Source organism: Ranitomeya variabilis, chromosome 5 (genome assembly GCF_051348905.1).
Source record: "Ranitomeya variabilis isolate aRanVar5 chromosome 5, aRanVar5.hap1, whole genome shotgun sequence".
Lineage (NCBI taxonomy): Eukaryota > Metazoa > Chordata > Amphibia > Anura > Dendrobatidae > Ranitomeya > Ranitomeya variabilis.
Genome location: NC_135236.1, coordinates 96,411,490 through 96,423,584, shown reverse-complemented (window position 1 = coordinate 96,423,584; position 12,095 = coordinate 96,411,490). Strand labels below are relative to the sequence as shown.

General features: G+C 41.2%; 1 long non-coding RNA gene across 1 annotated transcript in view; it reads left to right on the top strand.

Annotated features, from left to right (window-relative positions):
• LOC143773382 (uncharacterized) overlaps positions 1-9,795 on the top strand; it is a 48,377-nt gene extending 38,582 nt beyond the window's left edge. The window contains exons 2-4 of the long non-coding RNA XR_013215162.1: positions 6,185-6,278; positions 7,307-7,406; positions 9,625-9,795. This is a non-coding gene — a long non-coding RNA (uncharacterized LOC143773382). The remainder of the gene's footprint in view (positions 1-6,184; positions 6,279-7,306; positions 7,407-9,624) is intronic.
• Positions 9,796-12,095: the final 2,300 nt, after the last annotated feature.

The following is a 12,095-nucleotide window of genomic DNA, read 5'->3' as shown; positions in this document are numbered from 1 at the left end:
ACTCCTGATGAAGAAGTGAGCACATTGCAAAACGTGTTGAGAATAAAGCTGCGTTATCTACGTTACTATTTCAAATGTTTTCTGACATCCTGATATGTTGAGACGCCAGCAGTGCAGCATATCCACTTCTCCACAACTATTGGAATTTGGCAGTTCATCCAAAATTGGCCAAGAAGTTAGATTTACATCAGATTTATTCAAAGTGAATCAATTGTTAATTATTTATCCTCTAAGTTCTCTTCAAACCCAAGAGCATAATAAATACACAGTGCCATTCAGAAGTTTGGACACACCTGCCCATGCAATGGATTTCCTTGTTCTTATCAGAACCTGCACTTTGTAGATTTATACTGAAGTAAACAAAACCATAAAGGAACACATATAGACACAAGGAAAAAAGCAACACATTTGAAATAAATAAGAATATGGTTTAAACCTTGGATTCTTCAAAGTGTCCCCCAACCCTCTTTTTACTACGATAACAGCTTTACACATTCTCTCAAACACTTTCATCAGGAAGTCACCTAGAATGGCTTCCAATGAACAGGTATGCCTTGTCAAAAATTCATTTGTGGAAACATTGGCCTTCTGAAAGTGTTTGCGATCACAGGTGTCTATGCAACTATTTAATTCAGAATATGGCAAGAACCTATCAACTAAGGTAACAACAGTCCATCAGTCTTTCAAAACCTGAAGGTCAGACTATCCAGTCAGTCTATATTATTGCTTGAACCCTCAAGATATCCTCAAGAGCAGTCAGGAATACTATCAATCGCTATGATGAAATTAGCTCTCTTGATGACTGCTCCAGGAAAGGAAGACTTACAATCACCTCTGCTGCAGAGGATAAATTAATCTGAATTACCATCTTCAGAAATCTCAAGCTGACAGCACCTCAGATCAGGGCTAGCACCCTCAAACCTTTCATAGTCCTGTAGCCCACTCTTCGAAAAACTCCACTTCAGCACCATGTCCTCTCCAATCACACATTGACAATTCCCATAGAATACCATATCACATACATAGTCGTCAGCTTTTGCTTTGGCCAAAATATTTTTTAAGCCTGCTATCACGACAAGGTAGACTCTTTTGGCAGGGCCCTACTCTGTTCTAACCTATTAAAAATATCTTAAAATATCCAATGCTCTTTTTAGGTATATTTTTAGTTAATAGCCTCCTCTCTCTCCCTGGCTCCTATATGTTGCAGTCGCTCTCAATATGATATGAGCTATTCATGATAGTATGTGTTGCCTGGTCTTCACCAATCATGCTCATCTTGTCACTATTGTTGTACTCATCCCACCCCCCATTTTTATGTGAGTGAGCAAATTAATACATTTTCCATATTACCTATTTAACTGTGTCTCATCTCACTTCATGCTTTGGGGCATGATGCTTCATTTTTTTTATTAAGAAGAAAGATCTTAGGACAGAAAACATCTTATACATAATCAATTAATCCCAACACCCAGTGGTGAAAAGAGCTAAATTAGCATGGGATACTGCCATAATTACAAATACAAACAGAAAAGGAAAAGGAGCAAAAGAATCCCCGATAAAATGTACCAAAAAAATATTTTATTAAATATATTACAACAAAAATAACTTACATCAATTACATAAATAAGACAATAGACAAAGTGGACAGTTAATAAATACAGGTGTAAAGCGAATGGTCTCAAAAAAAGTGAGATGGAGTAGGGGAACCAAAAATAGCAGCAAGTCATATAAAGTGCCAGTGCAAATATACAGCAATTACTCCCACCTATAAATAGCCATATTCCAAGAAGACAAGGAGTATATGTAACACTTGCCAGAGCAATAAGGTATACATTTCTATAAAAGAACACACAAATACTGGAACTATATTCCAAGAAACATAGTAAAGTGCTAAAAGAATCAAGCAAAAAAGTGCCCAACACTCCTTGTCGTAATAGGGTGTGTATTACTTTAAGGGAGCAACAGCCACAAGTAAAGAAGCTATGTCAAGTTCTTACCCTTCGTATCCATCAGAGACCAAATGCACTCAGCCCCTTGGTCTTTGATGGAGTACTTAGCGGTCATGTATGTATACCCCACTGGCTAATGTTTTGCGCTTTGTGAAAGTTTGTACTCCCTATTGATTCTCTTGCTGACACACTCCAACAGCGGAGTAATGAAGCTTATTGCCCCTGCTAAATTGTAATGTAAGATTAACTGTACCCAGATTGCCCCAGTCGCACAACTGCTAGATACAGAAATGCAATTTTTTTAAAATAATAGAAAATTATGATTTTTTTTTCAATCATCTTGCTGACCCACTCCAAATGCGAAGTAATAAAGATTATTGCCCCTGCTAAATTGTCACGTACGATTATCTCTACCCAGATTGCGCCAGTCGCACAATTGCTAGATACAGAAACGCAATTTTTTAAAACAATAGAAAAGTATCATTTTTTTCACTCGTCTTGTTGACACACTCCAAATGCGGAGTAATGAAGACTGTTGCCCCTGCTAAATTGTCACATATGATTATCTCTACCTAGATTGCGCCAGTCACACAACAGCTAGAGAAATATTAGGTATTTTATGTGGAAAATAGTAGAGAGCTGCAGCACGTACTTCCAATGATGAGCATAGCCAGGTGCCTGCCTTTCAAAATAAAATCCAGAAAATCGCATTGAATAAATTATATAAATTTATTTGCATTTTGTAGTGAGGAATAAGTATTTGATCACTCTGGCAAACAAGACTTAATACTTGGTGGCAAAACCCTTGTTGGCAAGCACAGCAGTCAGATGTTTTTTGTAGTTGATGATGAGGTTTGCGCATGTCAGGAGGAATTTGGGTCTACTCCTCTTTGCATATCATCTCTAAATCATTAAGAATTTGAGGCTGTCACTTGGCAACTCGGAACTTCAACTCCCTACATAAGTTTTCTATGGGATTAAGGTCTGGAGACTCCATGACCTTAACGTGCTTCTTTTTGAGCCACTCCTTTGTTGCCTTGGCTTTATGTTTTGGGTCATTGTCTTGATGGAAGACCCAACCATGACATACATGGCTCCATCCATTCTCCCATTGATGTGAAGTGAAGTAGTCATGTACCCTTAGCAGAGTAATACCCCCAAAACATAATGTTTCCACATCCATGCTTGACAGTGGGGACAGAGATCTTTGGGTCATAGGCAGCATTTCTCTTCTTCCAAGCATGGTGAGTTGAGTTAATGCCAAAGAGATCAATTTTGTCTCATCTGACCACAAGACCTTCTCCCAATCACTCACAGAGTCATCCAGGTGTTCATTGGCAAACTTCAGATGGGCCTGCACATGTGCCTTCTTGAGCAGAGGGAACTTGCGGGCACTGCTGGATTTCAAACCTTTATGGCATAATGTGTTACCAGTAGTGTTGAGCATTCCGATACTGCAAATATCGGGTATCGGCCGATGTTCGCTGTATCTGAATTCTGATACCGAGTTCCGATATTTTTGTGATATCGGAAATCGGAATCGGAAGTTCCTATAAGTTCCTATAAGTTCCCAGGCGTGTGCGGTGCGAATGGTTCCCAGGATCCGGAGGAGAGGAAACTCTCCTTCAGGCCCTGGGATCCATATTCATGTAAAAAATAAAGAATACAAATAAAAAATATGGATATACTCACCCCTCCGACGGACCCTGGACCTCAGCGGTGCAACCGGCAGCCTCCGTTCCTAAGAATGCAGTGAGTGTAGGACCTGCAATGACGTCGCGGTCTTGTAAATGGTCGCATGACCGCTCATGTGACCGTGACGTCATCGAAGGTCCTTCACTCACTGCATTCTTAGGAACGGAGGCAGATGCTTGCCCCGGTGAGAGCCAGGGTCCGTCGGAGGGGTGAGTATATCCATATTTTTTATTTTTATTCTTTATTTTTTACATGAATATGGATCCCAGGGCCTGAAGGAGAGTTTCCTCTCCTTCAGACCCTGGGGAACCATCCAGGATAGCTTCCGATATTTGTGTCCCATTGACTTGTATTGGTATCGGGTATCGGTATCGGCGATATCCGATATTTTTTGGATATCGGCCGATCCAGTCCGATACCGATACTTTTGAATATCGGAAGGTATCGCTCAACACTAGTTACCAGTGGTATTCTTGGTGACTGTGTTCCCAGATGACTTGAGATAATTATCAAGTTCCCCCAAGTATTTTTAAGCTGATCTCTCACCTTCCTCATGATCTAGGATACCCCACGAGGAGAGATTTTGCATGGTTCCCCAGATCGATGTTGATTTACAGTCACTTTGTATTTCTTCCATTTTCTTACTATTGCACCAACAGTTGTCTTCTTCTCACCCAGCATCTTACTTATGGATTTGTAGCCCATTCAAGCTTTGTGCAGGTCTATAATCTTTTCCCTGACATTCTTATAAAGCTCTTTGGTCTTGCCCATGTTGTAGAGGTTAGAGTCTGACTGATTAATTGAGTCTGTGGACAGGAGTCTTTTATAAAGGTGACTATGTAAGACATGTGTTTTTAATGCAGGAAATGAGTTGATTAGGAGCATCTAACTGGTCTGTATGAGCCAGAACTCTTAATGGTTGGTAGAGGATCAAATACTTATTTCTCACTGCAAAATGCAAATAAATGTATATAATTTCTACAATGTGATTTTCTGGATTTTATTTTTGATATTCTATCTCTCAATGTTAAAATGAACCTACCCTTAAAATTATAGACTGTTCATGTCTTTGTCAGTGGGCAAACTTACAAAATCAGCAAGGGATCAAACAATTATTTCCTTCACTGTATATATGCTTAGACATGTACATAAGCATTTATATATATATATATATATATATATATATATATATATATATATGTATATATACAGTATACTGTATATATAAGTATGCTTTTAGAACAATTGGTAATTATCTATAGCTAGATGAAATTCAGGAATAAAAATAACTTTCTTATTCTGCTTATAGGTTGCTTTGATAATAGATTATTTTTGGGAGCTTAAGAATCAATATAAAAATAACATTTTGGAGCCATTCTTTAGTAGTATTGTAGGTTGAATGATTTGTGGTGATGGTTTAAGATTTATGCGCTATCCTGAAATGAAAATAGCAGGCACAATACTCTTGAGCACTTTAACAAGTATACAAGTACACACTCTTCCTTTTATCTTAAATCTGAATGCGTAGTGAAGGGTACAAAGTAAATGGGGCCTTTGTGTCCTATGGCAATAGAAAGATAATGTTCAATAGAGTCCTTGTCCCTGCATCATTCACCTGCAGGTAACTCCCAAAGTCCTCAGCTCCTCCTGGAGCCACATCTGGAGTATTTTCTCTCCAAACACAAAACAAAGAAAAAAAACAGTGGCTCAACATTTAATTCCCCAGCCACTGCCTTGAGGTGAAGATATGGTGAGTAGGCATCCCTTCCATTTCTGACCTACTCACCTTAAAAACCTGACCATTATCATGGCTGGTTAACCCCTTCAGCACATAGCATGCTGGAGAGAAACATATGGGTTTCTAGATCACGGAAGAAAACAATCTTCATGTCACATATCTCCCTTCACATACAGTGCCAGTAACCCAGTCACATATTCTCCCCCTCTGCCCAAAGCCGGGGGTTTTGGCACCTTCATACACCAAATAGGGGATTCAGAAGAGAGCATCCACGTTACCATGTAACTTGCCTGGTTTTTGCTCTACGTGGAAACTGAAATCTTGAAGGGATAAGAACCACCTAGTTACCCAGGCATTCTTACCCTTCTTTTCCCTTAACCATTTCAGAGGGGCATGGTTTGACACTAGCTTAAACCTATGGCCTAGAAGGTAATACTTCAGCCAATTTATGGCTAAACACGCCTTCTAACAATTGTATAGTTTTTCATGCACAGGGACATTCAATCTCACAACTCAAAATCCAGGTAATTGAGTGTGTACCGCCTTAAGGCAGGGTGGCGATAGAATCTCCAGACTAAAAAAAATGGAAGCATACTGGCTCCATAATATAGAAACCCTTGCTCCCAGAGGCCTTGATAGGGAATACGATATATTGTCATTTTTGTAAACATGTGTCATCAGTGCATACTGTTCTCCATTGTGATGCTGAATAATTATAGTATGATACTTCTTAATCCAGCCTGTACGGTTTATGCTCATGTATATTATAGATGGCTAACATTCCTATTTTCTATCTCCCTAGAGCCGTCTATACTGAATTCCGGACACCGTCAGTCACGAGCACCTGTTCAGCACATTCCACTGAATAGTTCACTATTAGCCTCACCCTATTCTGGGTATTCCATTCGAACACATCCGTCTTTCTTAGATTCTGCACTCCTATGATGGATCATACCGTCCTCCGAATTTGCTCCCCATTCTGTTTTCTATACATTTTATTTTCTATTTTCAGTTTAGATGTTTTCTTTTTTCATTTTTTGCAATAGTTTCACCTCATTCTAAATCATATACTCGTGCGCTTGTTTAAGTTTTAGGTACACACGGTTCTTTTCCGCTACCACAGGGCTGTGTTATCATTAGCTTCCACCATAGAAACACTGGTGGAACGCATACAAACAGGGGTGGAATGCACGGCCATATTCTTGCCGTCACCTCGGTTTTTAATTGATCGGTGGAATGCATACGTGTTCCCTGGTGCGCTGGGCGACTTCTGCCGATGTAATTTCCGGTCTCCATCTGTCCGCACCGCAGCGCAGCTCATTGATCTTCCACCATCTTCTCTTTACATATCCGGGCTTTTTGCTATCACCTTCAGACCAGCAGTGGATACCGCGTCTGCACCGCTGTGTCCCAGATAATGTACTCCCAGCCACCCCAACTTCTATTTAACGTTGTTGCCCTTTCTGCCTTTTAACAAGGCAATTTCTCCGCTTCCAGGCTGCAATTGTCTAAAGCCTTTTTCCCCAGACTGAACAATCTTCAGTGCATTTCTATACGGGTATGTTTAACCCCTTACTGCGTCCTCGACATTGGTAGCAACTATTTTTTATACAGCGCACTTCTTTCTATTATACCACAGGTATTAACCCCAACATATCCAATTATCCCCTTTTTGGTCAAAGCCAACTATTTTTCGTCCTACTAATTCTGGAGTACGGTATGACATTCCTCTTAATACTTATTATCACGTATAGATTGTGTCTTGACTCGCTTCTTCGAATATGATTTTCTCAAGTATTACTCTTGTCTGCTAATGATAGGTTGTATATACTTTTGTTGTTTATTATTTCCTTTTTTCCTTTTCTCCAACACTCATTGTTCTCATTTTGTATTTGCATTTATATTACTGTTATATGTTTCACAGCAACTGATGAAGGTCTATGTTTGAGACCGAAAGGTTTTGACGTACCTTGATGTACCACTGTCTGGGATCGAATAAATTACTTGTTTCACATTAACATAAGGTGAGTTCCAGGTTCTTCTTTTCTACATGTTATTATTAACCCCTTACTGACCTCCACTGTACTATTACAGCAGAGGTCGGATCCCCTGCTTTGATGTGGGCTCCGGCGCTGAGCCCACTTCAAAGCCAGGACATGCCAGCTGTTTTGAACAGCTGACATGTGCCCGCAATAGCGGCGGGTAAAATCGCAATTCACCCGTCACTATTAACTACTTAAATGCCGCTGTCAAATGCTGACAGGGGCATTTAACCGGCACTTCCGGCCGCGTGGCCGGAAATGAGCGCATCGCCGACCCGTCACATGATCGGGGGTCAGCGATGCGTCTGCATAGTAACCATAGAGGTCCTTGACACCTCTATGGTTACTGATGCCGGCTTGCTGAGAGCACCACCCTGTGGTCGGCGCTCATAGCAAGTTTGCAATTCAGCTACATAGGAACGATCTGATGATCCGATCAGGCTATGCCAGCTTCTAGCCTCCCATGGAGGCTATTGAAGCATGGCAAAAGAAAAAAGTTTAAAAAAATATGAAAAAATAAAAAAAATAAAAGTTTAAATCACTCCCCTTTCGCCCCATTCAAAATAAAACAATAAAAAAAAAATCAAACGTACACATTTCTGGTATCGCCGCATTCAGAATTGCCCGATCTATCAATAAAAAAAGGATTAACCTGATCGCTAAACAGCCTAGTGAGAAAAAAAATTAGAAACGCCAGAATTACTTTTTTTGGTCGCCGCAACATTGCATTAAAATGTAATAACGGGCGATTAAAAGAACGTATCTGCACCAAAATGGTATGATTAAAAATGCCAGCTCGGCACACAAAAAAAAAGGCCTTACTTGACCCCAGAAAATGGAGACGCTACGGGTATCGGAAAATTGCACAATTTGTTTCATTTTTAACCAAGTTTGGAATTTTTTATTCCCACATAGATAAAACGTAACCTAGACATATTTGGTGTCTATGAACTCGTAAGGACCTGGACAATCAAAATGACAGGTCAGTTTTAGCATTTAGTGAACCTAGCAAAAAAGCCAAGCAAAAACAAGTGTGGGATTGCACTTTTATTGCAATTTCACCGCACTTGGAATTTTTTTCCCATTTTCAAGTACACGGCATGCTAAAACCAATGATGTTGTTGAAAAGTGCAACTTGTCCCGCAAAAACAAGCCCTCACATGGCCATATTGATGGAAAAATAAAAAAGTTATGGCTCTGGGAAGGAGGGGAGCGAAAAACGAACACGGAAAAACGGAATAGGGCAAGGTCGTGAAGGGGTTAAAGTCCCCATGAATGAATTGTGATATTTCCGTTTAGCAATGTAACTATCCCCATAGTGAGCTTGGAGCTGGGGGACACACATGCTCAGTGACTATCTTCTCAGACAAGTTATTATTTGTTCACTACAAAACAGCCATAATAAAAAACCTTTCTGAACTTTTTGTCTGGGAAGGAGCAGAATAGCACGGCAGTAGCACCTACAGTAACATCTGAAAAAAAGGAACTATATTGTCAGCTGCCAGACAGGGAAGAAGACTGCTTGGTACAGAGTTTGGTTCACATAAGCAAAAATGATGAAAAAATATATTTTTTAAGATAGAAACACTACACATTCACCTATAAAACAGTCTTTTAGGACACTTACTATGAAAATGATTCATTCGTGAACTCTTTTATAACCCAGCAGTTTGTTTTGGGAGTACGGTACATTCCAAAATCCTGAAGGGTTGCTATAAGGATTATTGATCAAAGGATAGGTAATTTAAGTTCGAGCTATACTCTACTCCTTGGTAGATGGTATTTATGAAAGAGCAGCACTTTTAATAGACTTTCACCGGGATTATATACAGCAACCCTCAAGCACCTGGCCTTTTTGTCTGGACTAAGGCTTGTTTTGCTGGAAAGAATAAGTATTGCTTCTGCAGGAAAGTTAATATATATCAGCAAAATTTGCTTGCACACTCCACGCAGTATATTTACAGCCCTGTACACAACTGATTTATAGGTTTTTGCCAAGGAGAACAATTTCTATTTTCCATCCATCTTGAAAGTAAAGATGACTTAAGGGCCCCCATGCTAGCTGGCCAGCAGATGGGCTAGTGAGATGCATGACAGCTCTGTTCCATCATAGGTGCAATACACAGATAGTGGAGGGCCACAAGTTATTTGTATCTCCGCAGACGCAAATCACACATTAAACATCACCTTTTATTTTCAGATCTATTATCTTCTGACAATACAATTTCAAGGAGGATGCAGCCGTCCTTCTGTAAGAGACCCACAAGGACCTCAATAACCTTGGCTTTAAAGGAACACAAGGAGACAGGGACAAAATGGAAAAGAAGACATAATGTAGAGCTCTGAAAGTGCTTCCTTGGGGCTTGTTCTGCTTCAGGTATGATATGCGCAGAGTCCATCTAACCTCAGTTTAATCTTTCACCTACATTACCTATCCTCAAGACATCCCAGTGTGAAATGCATTGCCCAAATTGAGACAGAAATTGGAATCTCCTCTATAAGTGAATCCATAAAGCAGATTTATTTTCAGGTCATGTTAGCAGCATGCTTAATATAGGTACTGTATATAGTATATGTAAAGGATATCATCAGACAAAAAAAATAGGCATTTGACTTTGGATCTAAAATCTAGGAAAATTCGATTTTTCCAAGTTACTCTGATCCATTTCACAATTAGTGGTCAAAAGTCACTAACAACCAATAAGTTTGTACTTCACTTTTAAAGACTCCTCCATATATCTCTGAACTAATCTCTGATTATCTTCCCACATGTAATCTCTGGTCCTCCCAAGTGCATATTCTATCTTCCCCTCTTGTATGTTCCTCTCCTAATCACCTCCAAGACTTCTCCCAAGTATCCCCATCCTCTGGAATTCTGTGCCGCAACACGTTCTATTCTGAAACATATGGAACTTTCAGATGGAACTTCAAAACTCATCTCTTCGAGTAGGTTTACAGCCTGCAATTTATTTCCAAATTGCCTAAGGCGAATAAACCCTAACTAAAGATTATTTCATGGACATTTTAAAATAACTTTTATTCATCAACTTAGTATACTTGTGTGCAAGATAAGGTTAAAATCACTATGTTTGTGTTGGTCACTATATATGATTTTTGATTCCTTAGCTCATAATTTTTGTGCCTTTAGAATTCAATGTTATAAATTAACATTGCTGCTACAGTGTAAATAATTTTGTCCACCGGAAGACAATATTTCAATTGTATATATATTGGTGTTGAGCATTCCGATACTGCAAGTATCGGGTATCGGCCGATACTTGCTGTATCGGAATTTCCGATACCGAGATCCGATATTTTTGTGATATCGGGTATCGGGTATCGCAACAACATTAATGTAATAATGTGTAAAAAAGAGAATTAAAATAAAAAATATCGCTATACTCACCTGTCCGACGCAGCCGGGACCTCAGCGAGGGAACCGGCAGCGTTGTTTGTTTAAATTTCGCGCTTTTACTTGGTTACGTGAAGTCCCGGCTTGTGATTGGTCAGGGCGGCCATGTTGCCGGGACGCGGACCAATCACAGCAAGCCGTGACGAAATTACGTCACGGCTTGCTGTGATTGGTCCGCGTCCCGGCAACATGGCCGCCATTAACCAATCACAAGCCGTGACGTCACGGAAGGCTGGACATGCGCGTATTTTGAAAAGCGCGCGTGTCCAGCCTCCAGTGACGTCCCGGCAACATGGCCGCCATTAACCAATCACAAGCCGTGACGTCACGGGAGGCTGGACATGCGCGTATTTTGAAAAGCGCGCGTGTCCAGCCTCCAGTGACGTCCCGGCAACATGGCCGCCATTAACCAATCACAAGCCGGGACGTCACGGGAGGCTGGACATGCGCGTATTTTGAAAAGCGCGCGTGTCCAGCCTCCAGTGACGTCCCGGCAACATGGCCGCCATTAACCAATCACAAGCCGTGACGTCACGGGAGGCTGGACATGCGCGTATTTTGAAAAGCGCGCGTGTCCAGCCTCCCGTGACGTCACGGCTTGTGATTGGTTAATGGCGGCCATGTTGCCGGGACGCGGACCAATCACAGCAAGCCGTGACGTAATTTCGTCACGGCTTGCTGTGATTGGTCCGCGTCCCGGCAACATGGCGCCGTGACCAATCATAAGCCGGGACGTCACTGGAGGCTGGACACGCGCGCTTTTCAAAATACGCGCATGTCCAGCCTCCCGTGACGTCACGGCTTGTGATTGGTTAATGGCGGCCATGTTGCCGGGACTCGGACCAATCACAGCAAGCCGTGACGTAATTTCGTCACGGCTTGCTGTGATTGGTCCGCGTCCCGGCAACATGGCCGCCCTGACCAATCACAAGCCGGGACCTCACGTAACCAAGTAAAAGCGCGAATTTTAAACAAACAACGCTGCCGGTTCCCTCGCTGAGGTCCCGGCTGCGTCGGACAGGTGAGTATAGCAATATTTTTTATTTTAATTCTTTCTTTTACACATTAATATGGTTCCCAGGGCCTGAAGGAGAGTTTCCTCTCCTTCAGACCCTGGGAACCATCAGGAATACCGTCCGATACCTGAGTCCCATTGACTTGTATTGGTATCGGGTATCGGTATCGGATTGGATCCGATACTTTGCCGGTATCGGCCGATACTTTCCGATACCGATACTTTCAAGTATCGGACGGTATCG